Consider the following 15,223-nt stretch of genomic DNA (forward strand, 5'->3'; position numbering starts at 1 on the left):
GTTTATTTACAACTGGCATACAATGATCACTTTTCAAAGATGAGGATCCTTTTCAGAGCCCACGATTGGCCCTTTCCGGACCTTAGACGACCCTTTCTGGGCCAACGATGGACCCGTTTCAGACCAGAGTTGTACCCTTCCCAGACCTGAGAGGTGAGGCGGAGCTTTTGCGAACCTAATATGCTCGCCTAGTCGGCCTGAAATTGGTTTACATAATTTGACACAAACTATTTCTGAGATTATGAACCGGTCCACATAACCCGACACCAGCTGTTTCTGAAATCACGTCAGACCCTTCCTAGACCGCTACACCCGTTTGACCAATGTATCCTTTTAAGCCTTGATGCTGGCCTCCTCCGAGTTGACGATAAGCCTATCCTAATCCGAGATGGGCCATTTCGAGTGTGTGATGGGCTCTTACCAGACCAGAAATTGGTCCTTCGTTCAATTCCCGTGCTTGAAACTGACATACGCGCTTTCTGGTCCTAAAATGGGCCCTCTCCAGCCTAAGGGGCCCTTTCCGGACTAGATGCGATAACTTTTTACCCTTATCTTTCGCTTTTTTCCGGACCGTAGATGGGGCTTCTGCCCTTACTTTGGTAGTACAGTAGGCGTATTACTCCGCATGTTCGAGAACCCCCTCTGAGCTACCTGAAATGATAGGGGAGGGGAACGACAAATATTTTTGCCCGACCTCAAAAGAGGGGGAGCAGTTTTTTCCCTGCTGCCCCCCTCCCTCTTCCCCTACCCATACACTTCTTCGTATACGCCATCACTGTTCGCATCTTTAGCTCAATCAGGGGCCAAACGGGTGATACTTTTTGGGGCGTTATGTTTAATATACATAGACTAACCAGGGTGCGGGCGGGGGGGGGGGGCACTCAGCGTATCAAGAGCGTAAACATTGGGGGGAGGGTTGTAAAAGCGCCACAAACGCGTAACGTTATTTATGGATGTCCCTTGGTCGCCGCACATGCCTTCCGTTGCCACGCGCCAGCGATCGCACCGGCCAATACCGGATATGTCCGGCTGGGACATGCAACACACGGTCGTCCGTCGCAGTCGTCACCTTCCGCTGGGCTGGTCAGACGTCGGTCAGCGCCGGCCGTCCAGACCGATGTTTATTGACGGGGACCGGACGGCCCGCGCCACCCCGCCAGTGCCATTAGCGACGTTCTGTGTGCTCCCAGCGGTCCGCACGTGTGTTCTGAATAACCTCGGGGCTGTGTTGGCCTGTCTGCACGCGGGTGATTAGTGATAACCTGGTTTCGGGATGTCTGGGTCCAACGTTCAGCGGGGTCGCCGGTCGTCTGCCATCTGCTCTCATGTGGAGAAACTGATTCGACGCCGTAGAAGACGGGTGAGGCTGTGTGGGGGTAGTTGGGCATTGCCAGTCATTTGGGGATACTCGCTAACCTTCAAGTATCAAAGCAATGATCGTAGACATGAGCGGATAACTCGCGCGTCGTCTTTCCCGCGCGTTGTCTTTCGCGCCCTGCGGCGAAAGAAAGCAAGTGCGCGTTCCCTGTCATATTCCTGCCAAACAGAGGCTTAAATGCATTTGCGAAGTCCGTATTACATTCTCCACAGTGTCATATCACCCGGTGGCCAACCTGCTCCATATCAAAACTTGAATGTTGCTGTTTGGATAACAAAGGTAGTGCGGCTGCTGTTTGGATAACAAAGGTAGTGCGGCACAAGGTCACTGCTCGGATAAAGATGTTTGTATCTGCTGTGATCTTACCAAGCTGAACACGTTGTCGAGAAAACACCCCACTCGGTCTACACAGCCCACGGTGCCGTGTCCGGTAGCAGCAAAGACGCAATTTGACGCCTCTAAATTTGACGTCAAGAATAAGTATTTCCAGATATGGATCACCTGAGGATCGGAATCTCACAACATTCATCATGCCTTAGAAAGGGCACCAGTACGAACGGGCTCCCCAAGGACCGATAACAAGTGGCGACGAGTGTGGCTGGCGGGGAGACCAGGGCTCTTGACGGTGTACCACGGACTCGCAGAGTTGTGGATGACATCCTTGCCAATGATCACGACTATATAATTAATATAAATCATGTGTGGACCATCCTGGAGAGGTGTGACGAAAACAGCAGTACACTGGATCCTGCCACGGTGGAGTTCGCCAAGACGGAGGCTGACTTCTGTGGCTACAAGCTGAAGCTCGAAGCTTCGTGTCTGTCAGCCAGAAGCTGAGCCCAGCAGGCCTCGTACCCGTCAGCCAGAAGCCCAGCCTAACAGGCTTCGTACCCGTCACACAGAAGCTGAGCCTAGCAGACTTCGTGCTCGTCAGCCAGAAGCTGAGACTAGCAGGCTTCGTGCCCGTCAGCCAGAAGCTGAGCATAGCAAGCTTCGTACCCGTCAGCCAGAAGCTGAGCCTAGCAGGCTTCGTACCCGTCAGCCAGAAGCTGAGCCTAGCACGCTTCGTGCCCGTCAGCCAGAAGCTGAGCCTAGCAGGCTTCGTACCCGTCAGCCAGAAGCTGTTTCTAGAATGCTTCGTGCCCGTCAGCCGGAAACTGAGCCTAGCAGGCTTTACACCCGTCAGCCAGGAGCTAGATCTGTAAGGCTTCATACCCGTCAGAAGCTGAATCTCGAAGCTTCCTACCGATCAGCCAGAAGCTGAGCCTAGAAGGTTTCATGTCCGTCAGCCAGGAGTTGAGCCCAGAAGACTTCGCACGGATCAGCCAGAAGCTGAGCTTTACACCCGTCAGCCAGAAGGTGTCAGCCATCGCATCGTTTCCGACACCAACCAACATCACAGATCTGCAGACCTTTCTGGGACTGGTTGGACAGCTGAGTGAATTCTCACCACGGATATCCGACTCAGCAGAGCCACCGCACTCTTATTAAGCCAAAGAATGGGTGGCTGTGGACGCCCCAGCATGAAGAGGCCTTTGCCCAGGTCAAGAGGGCATTAGTTTCTCCACCGGTTCTGGCGTGCTTTTCCCCGGAGTAACCAGCAGTGCTGCAGACAGACGCCTCACGGCGACAGGGTCTGTGGTACGCCCTCGTGCATCAACATGGAGCAGAATGGAAGCTGGTTCAGTGCGGGTCACGCTTCCTGACCGACACCGGGGGCAGACACGCCGTCATCGAGCTCGAGACGCTGGCGACAGCGTGACGACTAAAAAGTACCAATCACCGACCACTGATCCCATCCCTCAATTCCCGATCGCTAAGGGACATCAATAATCCCCGCCTTCTGCGCCTCCATGAGAAAATAACCATGTACTAGTTCACAGATAAATAGTGTTTGGTACTAATCTTGTCATGTCAGACGACCTATCCGAGCTCCAGTCGACGACCCGACTCTCGAGGATGAATCGTGGATGATGACCCCATTGTGTGTGGGCCTCGGCTCGTCATCCCTCGCAGTCTGAGGGCGGAAGTCCTGCGTAGCTTGCATGACAGTCTGGGAGCAAGAAAAATCGTGTACTGACCAAACATCGACAACGTCGTGACCAGCATAGTCAGTGTCCAGTCATAGTCAGTATGCAGGGCGGTGCTGCCCAGCCACCAGACCGAACCACTAATGACGCACTCGCTACCAAGCAGGATTTTGAGTCCGACTCAGCCGACTACTTTCAACATGTCGGTAAGACCTGCTTCCTCTACGTTAATTGTTTATCCAACTGGCCCATCGTCGCTCAGTGTTGGAGACAGATAACATCTCACCAGCTGATCGGCGTGCTTCGTGACACGTCGCTGGTACCGGTGTGCCGATTGTGTTCCGAGCCGACGGTTGTCCTCAGCTCAGAACAAAAGAACAGGAGATTTTCTGTCCAGATGCGGGGTTATTCCTTGCATTATCTAGCCCCGCATTAGCCACAGACCAATGGACACGCCGAATCTGCAGTGAAGTCGGTCAAGCGATTCATCGTGAGGGCGGCGCAGCACGGAGACCTCGACAATGACACCTCCACCTGGAGGAGACCTGGCGCGCAGGGGTGTTCTCCAGCTCAGATGCTGTTTGGCTATCGTCTGCGGTCGTCAGCTCCAGCTCACCGCCGAACCTCTGCCGCTGAGTGGCAGAGCCGCCGAACAGTGCGAGCAGACCCGTGCACAGGGAGCCAAATAAGCTTGTGAACGGCACGACAGCACTGTGAAACCCCTGAACAGCTTCGGGTCGAAGTGGCCGTTGATGTGCAAAATCCACGCACTGTGGTGGAGCCGGACTGCTGGGACCGGACACCGGTCCGGGCCGTTGGGACAGGACACTGGTGTCCGGTCCAGTGAGATCAGGCCAGTATGATCATCGCGGTCGTTGAGCACCGTGACGATCTCTTTGAGATACCTGGCGGGCGCATTCCCTGGCGCAACCGCCGATTTTTGCGTACTTTTCGTCCTCTGCTACCGTGCCCGTGTACCCCTCAGAGCGAGAAAAGCGGTAGTGCGAGCCTGTCTACGGAGTGCAAAAGTCCGTGCCGCGGACGTGACGGTTAAGGACGTGACGCGGACGTGACGAACTCTGCTACGTGACGGACAAGTTTCACGGCATGTAGCGTTCGGTCTCAACGGTCCAGTGGCTTCCCGTGCTAAAGTTTACAACAAAACATGTGAGCCGGCGCCTTTGCGCCGCGGTGAAGCAGTACGATGCGTTCCAAATAGCCTCGTCGTATATCCACGTTTGCAGCTGTATGTTTGATTTGGTGACCAATATCGACGTTTTGTCTCCACGCCTGCAAGGTAGTTTAGTCGCCTTGTTGAGATCAACCGCATATCGCATTTAGTTGCGTCTGCCATCTAATTGTTTTGTATGGCTTTCTGAGTACGCATGCCTACAAGAGTACGCATGGGAATTTTAAAGCTTACAGTCGTTGTCACAACGATTTGGGGAGGTATGATAACCCGGAACTTAGGTCCGGCTCTGTGACCCGAGGCCGACCGCCGCGACAGGCCATGCTGGCCGAGGGCACGAGAGAGGCGCTGAGGAGGTCATGCGAGGCAGACGCCTCGGGAGGGCACACCGTTCAACTCACCACATTTAGAAACTTATACATTTCCCCAACAGCTAGGAAACTCTAACTAGTTTCAGCGTATTTGAGCAGATGCATCGGGCAAATACGTGCTAAAGAATCATACAGAAACACGATAAATATCAATATGGTGAAAACAACAGAAATTCGCGACCAGCAGGATGTCACCATGACACCAGACGAACCAAGCGACCGTTTCTCGACGACCTCCTAGGTCCGGGCTCCTACGAGGCGTGGTCGGCTGGCCGTTCGGGCCGAGTGGTGACCAGTGCTGCCTCTGGCGGCCTCCGCGACGCCGGGCGCAGCTGCGACGGCCGGTGGTGTCGCACGGAGCTCGTGCCATCGGCGGCGGACAGCGGAGCTGCGCGCACCCACTGCTGCGGGCCTGTGTGCTCTCAGCGTGCCGGGCTGTCGACCGCAGCAGCAGCGGCGTAAGCGGCAGCAGCAGCCGGTTACGTCAGCAGTGGCAGCAGCAGGGGCAGCAGCAGTAGCAGCAGCAGGCCACAGAAGCGGGAAGTGAGCGTTGACAATCATCTTGTGCAAGCGCAGTGAGCGGATGAGACTGCCTGCTTTCAGCGGGCCCAGCCAGAAGACTCACTGCTCCTCGATCGTTCCGCCATCATAGTGTTCTGCGACGCGGTGGGAAGAAGGTGAGCGGCTTTGGCAAACTGAGAAGTCGGAGAAGGGTATTACTCCATCACTTGCTTATCCTGGGAGCATAATTGCAGCAAGCGGAGTTTACACCTTATTCACACTAAGCATAACTGGAAAAACGAATGTAATGCACTATTTTACTTTCTCCTTAAAGGTTATCTGATGACATGTTCATGACATGTTCACTTGACCTTTGCACCGCACGTCCGCGGCGGCTGTTGGCCTTGACCCCTCCCTCGTCGGCGTGTTCATTTTCTTTACCGCAACTTTTTATTAACTCTTCTGCACAACGCGCAAAATACGAAGGGTCCGATTGATTGCTTTAGTTCGCTCCAATGTTTGTGCGAGCCCGAAATCAAGCTACCGAGCTCATAAATTGTAGCGCTCAATATGACTTACAACGATGCAGCTTTCGGCTAACGAGCCCATGGCTGGGAAGCGTAACGTGGACTTCATTTGTCTTCTGCAGCCTCTACCGCCAAGTCTTCAATATAGTTTGGAACCCGAAGTCTTTCATTAGTCGGTGACTTGAACATTTTGTCATGAAACGGACTTCTTAACTCACTATTCAGTAGCGGTGTAGGTCCCCGTTCAGATGAAGGGGGGCGGGGGGGGGGGGCTTCAGCTCTCTTAGGCTTGAGAGAAGTGGACCAAATGCGCGGAGAAACGCGTTTGTTGACGAATTGTTGAAGTAGGTCTCATAATTTTCGAGGTTAAGCCCCCTAGTTCATTTTCAGAAACTACGCCCCTCTGTAATTTATTTTATTTTATAGTATATAAAATTTATTATTATTATTAAATTATTTACCCTTATTTATTTTACTTTATAGTATATTTATAGTATTTATTATTTATTTTACAGCAGTAAAGCATTATTTAATTTATATTACAGTATGTTACAGTATTGCTCAGATTCCAAATCAAACCGCAAAAACTGTTCTACACACTGTTATTTCGTCTGACTCATTCCGATATTGGTTTGAATCATGCAAAGACTACAAGAGCTTGCAGGTCCGTGAAGAGCTCGAGGCGAGTGGTTGACAGTACTCTTCCCGTGATAATTTTTAAAGCCTTTAAATGAAGCAAGGAAATGCGTCGGTGTGACATGCCTGCACACTTCTAGCATGCTTGGTGCTCTTTGCTTCAAGGTTCGGCTGTTCTGGCGCCGATATGAGCCGTTATGTCTCCAGGATGCAACAAAATGATAATAACGGCCTTAATGCTCACCAACGCAGGGAACAGGCGATCGGCGCAGACCCCCACGGCTTTTCGGATATTTCTTCGGAGCCGTTCAGAACATCATCAAATGAAAGTTGTGTAGCTCAGTTTCAAACTCCGCATGCCTGACTTGCAAGCCTCCAGCTCTTGCCATTTCGTGCCACGAATCTGTGGGCTCGTTATCGTGGCTTGCACGGCGAAGATGTTGCCGTTCTTCGACGCTCTGTGCACCGCGCTGTCCAAGGTGGCAAAATACCGGGCACTGGCGAGGGCTTAGAGGGCCTCCATTGAGAAGGTCAGTGATTACCCAAGCACGGACTGATAATTTAACAAACGTGCGCAAGGTGCCATCAATATTAGAGCGACAAATCTAAGGCTATGTTGTACCTTTCCGGCCAGGCAGGCCACGGCAGCGCAAACATGTTGACATTAAGTGGCGCGTATGTTGAATGCGGGCTTTAAAACGCCAGCTTTACCTTACAAGTCGGCGGTAGCATATTTCAAAACACAGCCACGATAAAGTCGAGACTGATACCAGTTCTCGCGCACCAGTGTCCCAGTGTCCCGAAGACATGTTCCGATTCACAATGCTCAAAAATGCATTATTATTGTGTCAATCTGTGGATGCACCACTTCGTCATTAGAGATATGTGTGACGCGGACTGGAACAAGTGGTATAAATCAAACATTACGATTCAAAGAGGAGACTTAAGTATCCCTTGTCTTCAGCTTTATGATCATAACCCGTGTGCCCTTGCATTATAAACACGCTCCAAAACCACTTCCACTATCGCACCGCTATGTAACGCAGCACTGCTCCAACCCAACAATGCTGCCACGGAACCGAGCGTGTTCACGCAGAGGCAAACCCAATTGATGTAGTATGAACTTTCTACACTGTAGTATCATATCTAGGCAATTATTAAAAGATGACCAAAAACTGATTAAACTTTCTTGATGATGGATGTTTATCTGATAAAATGACGTCATGGCATAATGACCCACCATATTTACTCGCAATAATGTTCCTTAAATGACGACGAAGATGTAATTGTGCTCAGGCCCGCCATGCTCAGGCCCTTATTTCTGCCAATAATTTTCGGAAATTGTCATTGCACACAAAACTTTGTGCGTCAACATTTCGTGGCTGAGTAGATGATTTTCGAGTCGAAAAAAACTGTCAAGGCTCTCTCTTCACTGCATTATTTCCACTTCATTAGCTGCCACCAGACAGAAAACGGATCAATAGGTCTTACACAGATGCATCCTAGCACCTGTCTAGGTTGTTATCGCTGTGTTCTGTTGTGCCCGATGAGTTTAAACTGTTGTTATGAGCACGCCTAATGGGACAGGCTCATGATACATAACTAATTTACATATACTCATTCATGATGCATATATGTATATGCATATATATATATATATATATATATATATATATATATATATATATATGCATATAAAGTATAAACGAACTGCACTTAACCATCACTCGTTGTCAACTATGTGTATGGATTCATCCAACTTATCATAATAAATCACATGTGTTCACAACCGGGTGGTGGCAGTGAACGTTTTGACATCAAAAACAGTCACATAAACACTCATGATTCTGTTTTGAATCAATGTAGCTGATTGCTTGGGCCGCTGACACCCTGTTTATTGTCCATGGTAGTGTTATGAGGTGCAGCCGGCCCCAGCGTTCCTCGCGACATCAGGTACGGAGACAGCGCTCTGCACGGGCCGCTGTGGCCGCACTGTGGGGCACTCCTATCTGGCTTGGAGGCGGCCAAATCGCGGCGGATTAGTTGTAAAGAGCTACCAGATAAATCGAATCGATTGACGACGAAGCCGACGCACTTAGGTCGGTGAGAGGCGTGCATACAGTGAGCGTTTGATGTGTGCCGCTGATGCAACAGGGGACTGGTGGCAGAGGTTCAAGGGCTGCACGCTGCACGTCATGTGACAGTGGGGGGGGGGGGGGGGGGGGGCATTTAGAAGCTGACAGCGACCATGCTGTCACAGTTAACTTAGCGACAGCTACACAAGAGCCTTTCAGGGAGTGACATGGTGCAAACCGTGCGCAAAAGAAAAGAAAAACAACAAACGAAATGGAAATCGTTTTCAGCGAGTCTCATGTTTGTAAAATGTTGGAAACCGTTGAAAAATAAGTTAGATAATCGTGCTTCAAAATGCAGGACGTGGGAGATTAGAAGAAAATAGTGGTGCAACAAATAGCTTGCCCAAATTAGGCAGGTATGTTTTCCTAAGGCAGGTATGTTTTTGTCATTCAAAACGCCTTCATATCATAACCATCTCTAAATAGCTGTAATGGTGTTATATTTTCAAATCGTAGCTTGGAAAATGGTGTCATGTTTCGAAAGTAATGAGGCCTTGGGGAAATCCTCAGTGAAAGTGGTGGTGTCAACTTCAAGCTGTTGCCTTCGTCGGCATACCAACAACAAGTCGCGCTGACAATCGGCGAGTAAGGTTCCAGTGACTTCGAGAACACAGGTCAAGCACCTTTGCCTACATGCAGGACAAACTGTGTCACGCTTCATGGCGTTGCAGGGCCAGGCTGCCATGCTTATTGGGGGGAAAATCTGAAATGAAATATCCATCGGTGCACATTTTTAAAGCGACCAGTTACCAGTTAAAATCGCGTCTAAATGGAAACCTAGCCGACAACTTACGGTGAATACCGATATTAACGCCTCATCGGAGATTTCTTTCTTAGCGGACAGCGACATTCGCCAGAGGTTTGCAACAGCAATGCGCATCAATGCATGCCATCAATGCAGCGGAGTCTTCATGGCTACGCATTTGGAGGCGCCAACGTTTACGAACGTCAACGCTTACGAAGGCTTGGCTGGTCAATGTCTGTTCTTAGCTATTCGTTTACACTTGGTGGCGCTAGCCTGCACGGGCTCCTCACATGGGTGATGACGCGTGTCGATTCCATCTTCATTTTGATTATTCATTTAATTATTTATCTACTTCTTAATTCTTTTCATATTTTCATGCGACGGTTGGCTCTTAAGATATGCTTAATTGAAAATTGCGATATCGGTCATGACAAACATTACAGCGCACACTGCACAACGTAATGTGAGGCGTTTATAGGAATACATTTCGTAACACCACACTAGCAGGCATTTTAGTCAAGACGCGCCCGGGTGGCCGGCTGAATACCCTTCGCTCGTGTAGGGGTCAAATTGACCCCTCTGAGATTTCAGAAACTAAGAGAGCTAGAGATACTAAATTAACAGAGTGTGTTGGCCTGTATGTGAATTCACTTGTGTCCAAATTTGAGGTTCCCAAGTCATGACCTTTGGGTCAAATCAGATCGAACAAGGTCGCGCTCCAGGTTGGTGCCTCAAGTGTTCCCAGGACAAAGATTCTTGCTCCAAGCAAAAAGACACTGGTACTCATTTGAGGACAGTAATCTTAGCTGACCTTTCGCAGGCCATGGTGATCAAAATCATGCAAGATTGCTTTTTGCCTTTGAATAAGCGTCAAGGACTACAATAGGCAATATGTTCCTAACAACAAAATGTTGACCTGGGTCATTTTAGGTCAGTCACCTACTCTGACATTAATTAGTTCCATGGAAAAAATGTGATGCGGCGTCTGTTATTAAAAAATTCGAAACCAACCCCAGAAACTGGCCCATAAAGCAGGATGGAGAGTAATAAAGCAGGTTGATTTCGTCCTTGGTCTGACTGTTATACCTGACTCTAGGTTAATGAAATTCGTTCATTCAGTTGCTGTGTTGCCTAAGGAGCTATCTCAGAGGTATACGGCCTCGCCTAACACTCCGTTGTTGCATCAGATTGAACGATTCTTTAGAAATTGTCTTCGCTGAATCCATGGCCTGAACTTAACGCACCTTAGGTCAGCAATCTTACAAGGTGCACCTAAATTTTTGATACAAAACTATCGTCTGTTCAATGGCCTACAGTTGTACAAATTTTAAAACGGCTACGCCGCGCCGTTTGGAAACCATTCCGAAAACCCCCCGGGGGGGGGGGGGAGGGGGCAAATGGGCTGTCACCCGAGCGCGTATTAAGACTTGTCACAATACCCCACGGCACCATCGCGTCTCTTTTATGTTTTATCCCAACTCGGTGACAAAAGTATCCTAAGATTCCTGATCGGCCGTTTGACTCGGTGACAGGCCGGCGACAAATCAGTGTATTCCCATAGTCCACCCGTTTGCCGATTTCCTGTTTTTAACTGCCGACTCTCAGTGTCCCATGCTAGACAGTAAAATCCATTGAAAAGTATCTAGATATGACAGTTCATCTTGCCGAGAGGGCGCGCCTCAATCGTGTAACAACTAAAATGAGGTGTGCGAAAGCTCACAATTCCTCACGGCTTTGTAACCGGCATGCGTACTGCAATTTTATCGATATCAAGGCTGCATTCTTTGACATGGTTGACTTCATTGGCCAATTGGCCTGTATCTGAACTCACTTGTCTCTGAATTTGAGGTTCCTAGGCTATGATCTTTAGGATTAATGTGGTCAAACAAAGTCAAATTCCTGGTTGATTTCCAAAGTGCCTCCAGAACCCATACACCTGTTCCAAGCAAAGGTCACATGCTCGTTTAGGGTCAGTCACCTTAAATAACCTTTTGAAAGTGATGGTGACAGAAATCATACGAGACTGCTTTGAGTTTTGCATTTAGATAAAAGACAAAGACTACACTAAGCAGTGTGCTCCCAAAAACCAAATGCTGACCTGGGTCAGTTTAGGTCAGTGACCTATTATGTCCTTAAAGAAGCCCGTGGAGGATGAATAATGCGGGGCCTGTTATCAACAAATTCGATATGTGCACCAGAAACTACCCGATACAGCAGCCCAAAAGTAATAAAACAGCTTGGTTTTGACCTTGGCCTGACCTTCATATTTGACCCCAGGTCAATGTAATTTGTTCATTCAACTGTTATGGTGCCTATGAAGGCATCTCAAATATGTATGGCTTCGTCTGACACTCCGCTGTTGCATCAGATTGAACGACTCTCGAGAAATTGACATAGCTGACTCTGTGGCCTGAATTTGACCTACCCTGGGTCCACGACCTTGCAAAGTGCACCTCAGCTTGTGGTATCAAACGATCCGCCACTTAACTGTCATTAAATTTCATCGCGCCGTTCGGAAACTTTTTTGGAAGAACCTTCGGGGGAGGGAGGGAATTTGAGCCCCACCCGAGCGCGTGTTTTGCTTGCCCCTCTGGACATTCGTGGTCTGTTTTGCTGCGCAGAGCTCGCTTCGCCGCTAGAGAGCCATCTAATCACCTAGACGCTGTCAAGAAATATTTAAATTTTACGTGACTCAGTTGACGTGCGATGCAATAAGTGGTTCCTCGCCAGTATGCGCAAATGGACTAATGACGTCATGCGAGAAGGTTTCCTGGGAACCTGCAGAGACCTGCCCTGTGTGGTTTAGTCCGGCTGAGATACGTGACCGTGGGCGTAGTATGGTCTCAATGTCGATGCGCCTGTCAACATCAAACCATTACCACTGCCGTGTTGTCTAGTCCGTCTGAAATGCATGACCGTGGGCGCAGTATGGTCTCGATGTCGACGCGCCTGTCAACATCAAACCATTACCACTGCCGTGTTGTCTAGTCCGTCTGAAATGCATGACCGTGGGCGCAGTATGGTCTCAATGTCGACGCGCCTGTCAACATCGAACCATTACCACTGCCGTGTTGTCTAGTCCGTCTGAAATGCATGACCGTGGGCGCAGTATGGTCTCGATGTCGACGCGCCGGTCAACATCAAACCATTACCACTGCCGTGTTGTCTAGTCCGTCTGAAATGCATGACCGTGGGCGCAGTATGGTCTCGATGTCGACGCGCCGGTCAACATCAAAGCATTACTACAATGAAGTGCATGATTATGCCAAGGCTGGGATACTGGATGGACAAGTGAAATCCGGTGTGATCTCATAGGCTTTGGGTATGGATCCCGTTGAAACGTAAAATACTCTTAAAGACGATAAAAATATTTATAAATAGCGTTGACGGAATTGAGTTGCTCAAAACGGTACTACTGACCCTTCTGATTATTTTATCTAGAAATTATTCTATCATTAGATAACCATTTCAATTTAGGTTACTTTCATTTTGCGTTAACTGACTTCCGCTTGTCTCCAGCGCGGAAACATATTGCAATGTTGTTTAGGAGGGATATGTGTGCCGAAGCATCACGCCCCAGGCGCGCTCCAATCAACGAGCGACATAGTGAGCTTCCGTGAATAAAACACTACGCGGCGGCTAGGGTTGGCGATAACCAAGCATTTTCGCAGTCACCATTGCCTCCATCTGAGCCCAACACGGAACCCAATATCCTTCTCCTTCTTTCAAGACAGCACCATGACTTCGTTTAACGCGCGCTCGGTTGGGGGTCAATATGACCCCCGAAGATTTTTCCGGAGTGGTTTCCAGACGACACGGCGTAGCCGCGCAAAATTTTGCAGACCTGTAGAAAACTGAATAACAGATCGCTTTGTATCAACAATTTGACGCATCTTGTAAGGTCGCTGACCTACAGCAGGTCAAATTCAGGTCATGGGTTCAGCGAAGACGATTTCTAGGGAAGCCTTCAATCTAATGCATCAACGAAGTGGTGGACGAAACCATACATGTCTAAGATAATTTCTTAGGCAACACAACAATTGGAGAACAGACTCCATTGACCTGGGGTTGGGTATAAGGGTCAGGCCTAGGTCAAAGACAACCGGGTTTATTGCTCTAAAGCTTGCTCTGTGGAGTAGTTTCTTGCATCTATTTTTAGTTCAATGATAACAGGAACCACATTATACATTTTCCATAGACTTCTTAAAGATAAGGATAGGTTACCAACCTAAAATGACCAAGTTTAACATTTTGTTTTTAGGAACATACTGCCTAGCATAGCCTTTAACTCTTCTTCAAATGCAAAACTCAAAGGAACCTTATACGATTTCGGTTACCACGACCCCCAAACGGTCAAACAAGGTCACTGACCTTCAATGGGCACCAGTAGTATTTTGCTTAGATCAGGTATCAAGGTTCTGAGGCACTTTGGATGTCAATCTATGGTTTGACCTTGTTTTATGTTATTTGAACCAAAGGTCATAACCTAGGAACTTAAAATTTTGCCAAAAGTGACGTACAGAGGTTCACGTACAGGACAACAAGCCCTGCGAATTTGGTGCCTCTAACTTTCTCAGTTTCTGGTACCTCGAAGGAGATCAGATTGACCCTCACCCGAGCGAAAGGCATTCAACCGGCCATCCGGGCGCTTATTAAACCTGTTTACCAACTGATGGTGTGCGGCAAAAGGCATCCATCAGACCACATGTCGAGCCAGTCTTGGAGCGACAAGAGAGGCTATGCCATACAACACCATCAAGACCATGCCATAGACGATGAAGCCAGAACCTAATTGCGCTATTAGGCATGCACGTCGTCGTCATTTTTTTTTCATATGATATCGCGTTACGCTGCTGGAGACAGTTTTGCCCGTAGGAGTTCGGTCGGCGACAAAAAAAAAAACGCCGTCTCAGTTCTCCCGCACCACACAGCTAACTCGTAAACAGCGGAATTCCACACGCATTAGGGGGTAGCCAGCGCGCGTGGCGCCCTGAGTGCTCTAATGCCTTGAGCCGGCGTATCGTCACTATGTTCTCGTCCTTTGACATGCGTCCTTGAGTCCGTCCTCGGTTTGGAGAGGTCTCGGGGGTCCGGGCATAGATACCGACGCATCTGCGCAATGTCACTGCCGCAGCGGCCGGAAACACCGTTACACGGGTCCCAAGAATGTGCGGCTAAAACGTCATGTTTATGCATGCATGTGAACTGCTTCTTAAGCGTAGGGTTCGTGCTATAGCTCATGCGATTGATTAAACTTCGTCACATATGGTCACTCAAGTGTTGCTGAAGTGAAGGCTGAATCAGCCTAAAACGGACAGTTTTCGGTCTGATCCGTTTTGATTTTGATGTATTTTGGAGGAGATGAAGCGCTCCGTGACACATGATAACGGCTCAGCTGTAAGCTCCGACAGGCCCTGGGGTCAGTGTCCCAGGTCTCTCAATGTTCGTGCCTTGTTTCTTTATCCATCGGCTTGAGATGAAGCACTTCGTGACACATGATAACGTCTCAGCTGTAAGCCCCGACAGGCTCTGCGGCCAGTGTCACAGGTCGCTCAATGTTCGCGCCTTGTTCACTTATCCGTCGGCTTGAAATACTCACACGTTTCGGAGGATGAGCAGTACTTCAAAAGTTAAGCCACTAGCCTTTGACCTGGCGAGATCAGATACCATGGTTTTATGCTCATAAATTTTGTACCGCGTCCGATTTCTTT

At 49.1% G+C, this 15,223-nt stretch overlaps 2 protein-coding genes across 4 annotated transcripts in view; one reads left to right on the forward strand and one right to left on the reverse strand.

Annotated features, from left to right (window-relative positions):
* The window catches only part of LOC119113678 (solute carrier family 22 member 5-like), a 37,261-nt gene that overhangs the window by 14,499 nt on the left and 7,539 nt on the right, over nt 1-15,223 (reverse strand). The gene's annotated exons all lie outside the window — the stretch shown is intronic.
* LOC119113675 (organic cation transporter protein) overlaps nt 1-15,223 on the forward strand; it is a 33,933-nt gene that overhangs the window by 3,560 nt on the left and 15,150 nt on the right. For 2 of the 3 annotated variants that reach the window (XM_037237961.1, XM_037237959.1), the window contains exon 1: nt 5,312-5,645. The exons of the other annotated variant lie outside the window; for it this stretch is intronic. The gene's annotated coding sequence lies outside the window, so the exon portion shown is untranslated. Of the gene's footprint in view, nt 1-5,311; nt 5,646-15,223 lie in introns of those variants that run through there. 3 annotated transcript variants of the gene reach the window in all.

Source organism: Pollicipes pollicipes, unplaced genomic scaffold (assembly GCF_011947565.3).
Source record: "Pollicipes pollicipes isolate AB1234 unplaced genomic scaffold, Ppol_2.1 Scaffold_7262;HRSCAF=8765_pilon_pilon_pilon, whole genome shotgun sequence".
Lineage (NCBI taxonomy): Eukaryota > Metazoa > Arthropoda > Thecostraca > Pollicipedomorpha > Pollicipedidae > Pollicipes > Pollicipes pollicipes.